Below are 9,778 nucleotides of genomic sequence, written 5' to 3'. Positions count from 1 at the left end.
AGAGGGGCCAAGCCCCAGGGGAAGATGCGCAGAGCCAGCTTTCAGGAGGCCCCCCCCCACACACATATCGCTGTGTAACCTCTGTGCCCCTTCCCACGCTGCACCAGGGCGGGGGCTGCTTCTGTCCAGCAGCTGAAAAAATGTCCTGGGCGATGGCCTATGAACAAGCTAGCTCTAGAATTCAGGTTCCAAACTCATTCTGGTTCTCTGTGACCTGATCTTTAACAACCCTCTGCTTTGAGTTCACGGGCCCATGCGGGTAGTAGGAATGGCAGTGGCTAGGTTTTGAAATACCTGGCTTCGGATATGTCTCTGCCACTGACTGGCTGCTTGACTACAGGCAAATCATTTGAATTCTCTGATCTTCAGTTTCCTCATTTGTAAACACCGGTTATACCTGCCCCACAGGCAGGAGGTCCAGAGCTCAAAAAAAAGGTGACAGAGATGGAAGGGATTTACTTTTGTGCCAAACCCAGGGCTTGGAGCTGGGAAACAAAGGGTCCCTGCTCTCACGGGGGTTTCATCACAGAGCCGTGCCACTGGTAAAGTCCTATGTACGTGCCAGGTGAGTTTATGACTAAGAGCCAAATCAGGATCACGAAGGCCGAATGTTCGTAGCGAGAGCATTATGGACTGCATATGTGCGTCCACCCCAAATTCCCATGTGGATGCCCTGACCCCAGTGTGGCTGTGTTTGGAGTAAGGAAATAACTAAGGTTAAAGGCAAGCGTGGGGACAGGATCAGTGTCCTCCTACGAGACGTCAGAGAGCTTCCTCTCTCCCCGTCCCTCTGTGAAAGCACCTAGGAAAGGCCACGTGCGGACGGTGAGACGGTGGCCATCTGCAAGCCAGGAGGAGAGCTCTCGCCAGGAACCGAAGGGGCCCGAACCTTGATCTTGGACTTCTTGCCTCCAGAACTGTGGAGGCAAGTTTATCCTATGTTGAGTCTATGTTTAGTTATGGCAGCCCGAGCAGACTAATGCTAAGACACACACAGCGTGCTGGGAACTGTACATGCACTGTCCCAGGCATGAGGTAGATACTGTTATTGTCCCCATTTTAAAACGAGCATAGAACAGACTGGCAGTTTCCCCAGGTCACACTGCTGGCAAACAGCAGCACTGGGCTCTGTGCAGGGGCAGGTGGCCACGGAGTTTGTCAGCCTGAGCACTCTGCTCAGCGCCCGGACACAGGAGCCAAGTCCCTGAGCTCCCCATGTGCATGGACTGTGTGGGTTTTACCTGCTGCCAGCCTGGCACTTACAGGTACTCATAAATGTTGCAGGAAGGATGGAGAGAATGTCCAGGTTCAGGACAATGGTGATCAGGGAACTCCAAGGCCACCAGGGCCTCCTGGGTCCCATACTCAGAGAGCACAGTCTCTACCTTTTCATCCCGTACATGCATATGTGAGCGTGCGTGCGTGCGTGTGTGTGTGTGTGTCTTTAAATCCCAACCCAGGGTCTGTGAGTACGTGAGTGCTATGGAGAATATAGGTCAGTGGGCTGTGTTTCTGAAAACCATTCTGGCTGGTTCTTTCGGTGACTATGCTGTATGGGTACCAACTTCCTGCACATCTGAGGATGCTGTGGACCTCAGAACCCATGCAGTCAGCTGGCCACGTATTCTGGGTTTTCACAGGACCACACAGCTAGCTACGAACAAGGCTGGGTCTGAAACTCAGAGCTTGCACCATTGCAGACTCCTCAGGCCGGGGCCTGGGGAGGAGGAATGGGCCTGGCTGGAGGTCCGAGACCCTGACTCTGCCCGGCCTGTAGGCCTCGTGGTGCAGAGGCGTCTGCAGGGGTGCTTGACTCTATGATGGCTGCTTCTCGAAGCCAGAGAACCTGAGTGCAGCCAGACCTGTAGGCTAAGAGGGCTGGGCAGGGCAGGGCAGAGCCTGCCTGTAGCAGTTTCCTGGGCTGAACAGTGACAAGCGCGGCAAGGACCACTCGGTTTTGGAAGTCTGGACTCAGCAACGCGGTGGGCAGGCGACTGTCCGTGGAGCAGCGTCTAACTGTGCACCCGCCACTCTGGGCCAGGCACTGTCCTGGCTGCTGGGTGTGGATTCCAACTGAACTCATACAGGCCCAGTCCTTTCCCTTATGGTCTAGCAGGGGTATAGATATTGACTGAATATTCGTACACACACATTTATGAATGTGACAAGGCCCCGAAGTAAGCTCCCAGGGCTCTGAGAGCGTCAGGACAAAAGGCCTGGCCTGGTCTGGAAGACCAGGAGGCCAGAGGAGGTGACAGAACAGCCCATTCTGAGGGGGCCGCAGGGGTGGAAGAGAATGTCTCCTGCAGGAGCCATGGCTCACACAAAAGCACTGGGACAGCAAGGCGGCAACATTTAAAGCATCAGAAGCAGACCCGCGGCTGCAGAGCTCTCTCCTGAGGACCACGGGTGGCACTGAGGGCTTTTATGCAGGGGATTAGATGTGCATTTGTAAAAGCTCATGCTGGCTCTTGCATGGAGCACAGATTATGGGGGCCAGAGAGGAGACTGCTGCAGCTGTCTGGGGCCTTGGCTAGGGAGGAGAGAGCACGAAATGGGTCTGCCGGATATTCGGATATTCGGATATTCGGCAGCAGCCTCCCCCACTGCTCTGAGCTCCAGGTGCCCTGGTGGTGCCATGGGACATCTGCCTGTGTGCTCTGGGTGTGGGGCGTGGATCAATGAAATGCGTGCAAAGTGTTTGTGACAGTGACCAAAGGCGTCCCTGGCATCACACCCCCACTCTCGGTCTGCTCCGTATGCTCTGCCATCTCATTCTTGTCGAGCAAACGGCTCCTGAAGTCCGCCTTCCCTCTCTCCACCCCGCAGGGAGCCTTCTAGATTGATCAGACCGAAACAGACAGCTTTGCATGGCCGGTCACTGCCTCCTGCACCCCACGGCATGGTCACTCTTGATACAGATGCAGAGACCGGAGCACTTGATGGTGTTTTCTGCCTGAGTTAGTGGCTTCGTCCCCATGGCTTGGTGGGCTATGTATGCCAGTCCACAGGAGCTCTCCCACTGGCTGGGGACCCTGCCCATATCTACGTGCTGGTGGGGGCTCCCTCCAGGGTGGGGCCGCCTCAGCCGCTCGCAGTCTGCTGGCTGTCGGAACATCAAACCCCTCCTCGAGAGAAGGCCGTCCTTAAGGGACACATAGGCCCTGCCTTTGAAAATCGGGTTTCTTTTTCTTTGCAATACAAAAGAAAAGCCCTGTGCTTGGCAAACACCTAAACTTAGCAATTAAGCTCTGCCAGAATAATTAATAGAACTTTTTGGAATTTATAGAAGCCATCTGATTCCTCTGGAGGACCCTGTGGGACAAGAGATTTGCCTGAAGTCACACAGCCACAGGGAGCGGGGCTGGGCCTTTTCTGTGAAGGGTCAGTGTTCTTCCGCCACTGAGCTGAGGCCTGGGCCTGCCTCCGGCTCCGGATGGCCCCTCACCTGACAAAGAACCCAGCCCCTCAATGCTGAGTTCCTGGGGGCCCCAAGCGGACTGGGCTCCTGCCTCTCGGATGCCAGTCACAGTGAGGGAAGGCTGGCCCCCATACCGGCTGTTCTCCCCATGAGGTGTACGTGGCTGGTGAGATAAGGACTGGGGGTGCTGCTTTTTCTACCTGCCCCGACTTTTCCCAAGAGGAAACAGTACATGCTCTGGGCCAGACTGCTGGGTTCGTACCCGGTCTACAGTCATGTGACTTTGGGCTTCTTATTTCTGTCCTCTGAACTTCAGTTTCTCCTCTGCAGATCTAGGAGGACAGTAATGGAATCTAACAGCCAGAGTCCTGTCAAGAAGCAGGGTGTCCTGGAAGGGGAAGCGAAGGGGATGGAGCGGGTTAACGGGTGGAGAGTGCCCAGGACAGTGGGGGGCTTGGAGAGTGTGTCACACAGCAGTGCCCAGGACAGCGGGGGGCGTGGAGAGTGTGCTGTCAGCTCGCACAGCGGTGCTGGGCTGCCCTCCTCTGCACTCCTGGAGGCAAGCGGAGTGCAAGTGAGGGTGAACGTCTTAGAGGGATAACCCTGAACCCACTCTAATTCCTGGGTGGCGAAAAAGACATTACTGGCCCAGTCTTTGGTGTTTCACTCTTTGTCACAGGCTGATCCACCCACCCATGGCAGCAAGAGAAGCAGAAGGCAGTGGCCCTGCCCCCTGACTGCTTGGAGGGACCAGATGCTGGGGGTGGGGGTAGGGGCAGTGAGGTGGGAGCAGGGGACATGGGATGGGGACTCTGAAGCAGGGAAGGCAGACCAGGAACTGTTACTGGAAAGTGGAGCATGGATCTTGCTTCCAATGAGAACAGCAGAGGGGCTGTGAGCGGAAGAAACATCCTCGGCCTAGACGACAGGAGACCCAAGTCTCATCCCAGCTCTGCTGTGACCTTGTGCATGTCCCTCCTCACACCATGCCTCAGTATCCCCTTCTGCAAAGGAAGGACCTGGGTAAGAGCAGCAGGTCCGGAGAATAGTTATATAACTTAACAGGATGACTCAAAAGAAAAAAAAAAACGTTGGGGAAACTGGATGAGACACACTGACTGGCTTCCGTTCTGCGTGACTCTGTGTGCCATTGAGGCTGTCATGTGCGCTGTGGGTCCCCAGGAGCAGCTCTGGTCTGTGGTCCCAAACTTGTTCAACAAGAGGGTTTTGCTCCATCACATCGTGGGGCTAATGTCCGAGGAATCCTGGGCCAGAAGAGTGTCCAGGATTCTTCCAGCACAGAATTGTATGTTCCCAGCAAAGTGCTCCCTAAGATGAGCACTGTGATTAAACTCCAACAGGGCTGCTGTAGACTGGGAGGGATGGGGGTGCACGATGCAGGGCTGTGTAGGAGAGAGCTGCATAGTCGGCGGGCTTCCCAGAGGAGGCGGCAGGAGCACCACCTCCAAGGATGAGTGGACCAGATGGAAAGCTCTTGGATGAAGCCGCTGGGGACTGAGGCCAGCCCTGGTGCAGGTCCACCGGGCAGGGCTGGGCAAGGCAGGACTCTTGTCCTGTGAAGGGAGGCTTGTCCCTTAGTGGCTGGCAGGAGGCTGTCTGAGGTTCTGATGCTCTGGGTCAGGAGAGAGCCGCTGGGCCTTGGATAAAACATGAATCTGAAGCAAACTGAGAGAATGCAGCAAGTTCCAGTGAGGGGACTGGCGACAATCCTGCCCGCCACGCAGTCTTCCTGGAATACTGCTTGTCGTGGGCTCTTCCCTGACTTAGACGCCGCCTGGCCCGTGCCGTGGGAAGACCTGTCTAATCCCTTCCCTTCCTTCTCTTGCTGCTGGCTAGAAGGGGTAGCTGGAAGCGGTGACCCTGAGTGTGACAGAGCAACAAGGCAGAAGGGCCTGACCTGTGTCACATCTGAGCTGCTCAGGTGAGAAGGAAATGCATTTCTCTCTTATTTATGTCACTGATATTTAGGGGCCTTCGTTATGCAGCAGGTAAGGCTGTATCCTGACTGATATACACTGGTATTATTTCCATTTTACAGACGAGGAAATGGAGGCTCAGGGTATTTAAGGAACTTGCCTGAAGTCACAAAGCTGCAAAAGGAGGATCCAGCTTTAACCCTGTGCCTGTCTGACTCCAAAGCCCGTGCCCTTCGCCCCAGCACACAGAGAGCTTCACTTCGAGGACGTGCACTGTGGTTCCCCATGAGAAGACACAGAGTCCGAGACCTCGTCGTCAGGCTTCTTGCTGCAGAGCTGCACTCTTGGACTTGGTCCCGGGGGAGTGGTACCTGGGAGTCAGGGTACTTCGCCATCCGGGTGCACACCCACAGACCCTGAAAACAGTGGTGGAGCCCCCAGCCTGGCCAAGGCCACCAGCAGGCACCCTGGGACAGGAGAGCTGTCTTCCTCTCCTTGGGCAGTTGTCAGCAGGGGAACCAGCGGGTCTCGGTACCAGGCAGGGAAGTGCGGCAGGAAGGAAGGAGAAAAGAAGGAAGACGGAGGGCTGGGAGAGAAGGGGGGGGGGCGCCCACAGAGCTGGAAACGCTGGACCTAATTTGGCAGTGAGCTATTTCAGGACTGTGCCCTGGGACCTCAGACCAGAGATATTGGGGGGAAGGGAGCCTGGCTGTGCAAAAGCTCCTAATCCACGTCTCCTCAGGAAGCCATCAGCTGCTCCTGGCTGACAGGGGAGAGGCAAGAGAGGAAGCTGGTCTTCTGGCACTTGCGCTAGGTGATGGGAGCGCGCCGTCTGAGCCAGGAAGAGACTGTGGATGTCGGTGGCAGTAACGCGTTCATGCTGTGTTTGGAGGAGCACGTGGCATTGCAAGCACCCCCTGTCCTTGGTTTTTGGTTGTCATAAGTGCAGAATCACCCCTATTTTACAGATGAGGAGACTGAGGCCAGGGCTGTGGGTACAGGACATAGGGGTCAGATACCCAAAGGGGCTGAAGTCAGGGGCTGGAGGCAGCGGCTTTCTGGGTGCGTGGAGCCTGGAGGAGGTTCCGCCTGAGGACTCCCAGGACAGGGCGGCTGGGGCTGCCGTTGTGCTCAGAGCCTGGGGTACCTTCTGCATCGGTTAAGCCACGAGTTGCGGGGAACCTCCATCCACTCACCCAATAGACTTCTGCAGGGTTCACAGGCTCCATGCCAGGCAGTGTGCCCGGAGGAGCAAAACCAGGGTTCCTCTTATGTGCTCTCAGGCCCCCTGCACACATCCTTATCCAGCTCAGGCCTCCCCCTCCCCTTCGTCTGTAAGGCCTAATCAACTACAGTCATTGTTCCCTTTGCTTCAAGGCACGCGATGCTAATACAAGCTAACCTTTCTGGAGCACCTACTGTGTGCCAGGCCCTACCCTGACAGCTTGTATTCTCTGAGGCATTTAATCTTCAGACAATGCATTGAGGTAGGTCACCATTATTATCTCCGTCATCATCACCCACCTTGGGGCTCCTATCGTTACACTTTCGTGAGAATAAAAAATGCTGTCTACTGAACTGTCTGCCCTCCTTGCCCACAGCCCTGGGGAGCGGGGCTGAGTCTGCCCCACCGCTGCGTGAATGTCTGTCCGGAGGAATGAATGAGGGATGCAGGAGGCTGCTCCCGCCATCCTGGCTCTGGCTGTTGAGAACATCAAGAAGGCACGAGAAGAAGCACATTCTGTCTCTTCCACTCCCTCCTCCACAAATGCGTCCACTCGGGGCACGGGCTATGTCTGTCCTGTTCTCAGGCGTGTCCCTAGCTCTCAGCCCAGCACCAGGCCCGGGGAGGCGCGCACCTGATGGACAAACGCAATCGCTCACGAGGTCACCTCTCCACCGACCACTGCTCGGCACTGAGCACGCATGATGATGTGGGGGGCACGCGAATGGACCAGACTGTCCCGGCCTTACTGCCTGGCGGCAGAGGTGAGCCACCACGAAGTAGAGTGTCAGGGGCAGCTGGGCTGCAGCTCCAGAAGGACAAGTGACGAGAGGAGGGAGCAACCCCTTTCGGCCGAAGAAATCTAAGAAGACTCGAAAAACATCTCAGAAATCTGAATCCCTCCCTGCTCCTTTCCCATCTTGAAAGCTGCTGTTCCTCTGAGTTAGTCCTTCCTTTGGGAAGAGGGCCAGGAGGAGGAACTGGCACTGCCACCCTATGCCAAGGTACCAGTGGCCAAGTCTGGGGCTCCCGATGGCAGGGCTGCCTGCCCCAAACCCTGAGCCTAGGGCCTGACCCGCCTTAGACCACAGGGAGTGGGCTGCATGGAGCTGGAACGTCAAAGCTGGAGGAGGCCTGGGAACTGGAGGAGGCCACGGAACTGGAGGAGGCCACGGAACTGGAGGAGGCCACCTTCTCCCGCCACGGATGTGAGCTCTGCCCTACCCCTTCCCACCTTCGTATCCAAACCTGCCACTCTGTGCGTCGTCTGCCAGGGCGTGAGTGCTCAGTGTTTGCGAAATGACTAACCGACCAACCGAAGGCAAGAAAGTGAGGCCCCGAGTGGACCGGGTGATCTGAGGCCACCTGGTGAGATGGAAGGAGAACTGAACAGTGATTCTGAAAACTGGAAGTTTTAGTCTTGGGTCTGTCACGTCATCCCTGAGTAAGTCCCTTTCCTATTTGGGCCAGATGGGGCCTATTTTGCCCCATCTACAAAATGGAGCAGCAGAATTGGATGGTCTTCAGTAGAGGAGTTTCAATCTCTATTAAACTGGGCAGGCAAAGGGACAAGGCAGGGCTGGGCCTGCGCTGGTGTAGCTCGAGAGCCCGGTGCCCAGCGTGTGGCAGGTGTTCGTGCTGCTGCCCAGCAGAAGCCTCTTCCTGGCCTCAGGTTTGGGCACAGGAGCGTGAGGCCTTCATCTGTCACCTCCCCCATTCCCCATCAGCTCTGACAACTACCACTGTGGTTTCTCCAGGCCCCAGGGAACTTAGGCAGACGCAGGCCAGAGAACATCCTTGTTTTTGTCTGTTTCAGAATTGGTGCAAACCACAGGGTCAACAGCACACAACGTTTCCACGATTCAAAAAAAAAAAAGATAGTGCTCTGAGCTCCACTGTGTGACTTAAATGTCAAGATTTCTTTCACCAGAGGAGATCCAATGACATTCTGGAAACTAAGTGTGAAATTTGATTCTGCTTCCCCAAAGAGCCGCCATTACCTCTAGGGAGGACAGCTCTAATGAAGCTCCCGGTGGGGGAGACAGCGCTGGGCAGCAGCGCCAGCCAGTGCCCGCCTTTCGTCCTATTTAGGTCAGTGACCCCGGGCAGCCAATTAAGAGTCCCCGTGCCTCCATTTCTAATCTGAAAGACGCAGACACAACCTTACTCAATCCTCACTAGATTGCTGTGAGGATACTTCATCAATATTTTATCAACGGTGATGATTTTTAACAAATAATTAAAAGAACAAGAGCTAACATGTGCCGAGAGCATTCTGGCTCTACCCTAAGCGCATCACGTGCGTTACCTTACTTAATCTTACAGCAGGTGAGAGTCGGAGGTATTAAGAGTTACGCCCATTTTACAGACAGAAACACTGAGGGCTGAGGAAGTTGAATAGTGTACCCAGGGCCATATGGCTGGCGGCAGAACTGGGAACTGAATGAAGTAGTCCCTACTCCTTGGGTCAGACATTGTACTAGACGCATAAGATCTAAGTTTCGTCCTTCGAGGAGTTTATAATTTGTGAGAGAAATAGGCAGATGCACAAATGGCGAAAAATGAAAGTATTTTCAGCTGAACGAAGCCTCACACAAGTTCGAAGCATTAGTTCTTTGCTATTGCTCCATTAGCTCATATGGGTTTTATATATGCAAGTATATAACGCACACACTTTATGTGTGTGTACACACACACGCACGCACGCACGCACGCACACACCCGAATTTTTGTTGACACGGGATGGGGTTGTTCATAGACTTTCTAAGTGAACCTTCTAATCCTGTAATTGTCCAGATTCCCCTACCCTTTCCTCTAGTGTCCAAGCTGTGGTCAGTTTTGCCAGACGGACGAGTTTCTCTGCTTTTGTGATGCAGATGAATGTGAGCTGGGGAAGGAGGACGCTGAAGTTAAGACAATTTCCATGCTAATGAGCTGAAGGGTGAGGAAGGAAGGAGGGAGGGAGGGAGGAGTTAGAGAAGGAGGGAGGAGGAGGAGAGAAAGGGAAGGAGCAAGGAGAGGGGAAAGATGGAGGGAGAGGAAGAAAGAAACAAAGGAACAGATGAAGAAAGGGAGAGAGGGAGAGGAAGGAGAGGGGGACCCGCTTGTAGGCAGAGAAGGAGAGCGTGGAAGGGGGAAGGAGGGAGAAGGTGGGAGGGAGAAGGAGGAAGAGGAGGAGAGACGGAGCGCCTTGCG

The 9,778-nt window shown here is 55.0% G+C and overlaps 1 protein-coding gene across 2 annotated transcripts in view; it reads right to left on the bottom strand.

Moving 5' to 3' along the window:
• Positions 1-9,778, bottom strand: part of GNAO1 (G protein subunit alpha o1) — a 141,026-nt gene that overhangs the window by 49,247 nt on the left and 82,001 nt on the right. The gene's annotated exons all lie outside the window — the stretch shown is intronic.

This window comes from Pteropus alecto, unplaced genomic scaffold (genome assembly GCF_000325575.1).
Source record: "Pteropus alecto unplaced genomic scaffold, ASM32557v1 scaffold123, whole genome shotgun sequence".
NCBI lineage: Eukaryota > Metazoa > Chordata > Mammalia > Chiroptera > Pteropodidae > Pteropus > Pteropus alecto.
The sequence above is the reverse complement of the archived record's forward strand: the minus strand, read 5'-3'. Positions and strand labels throughout refer to the sequence as shown.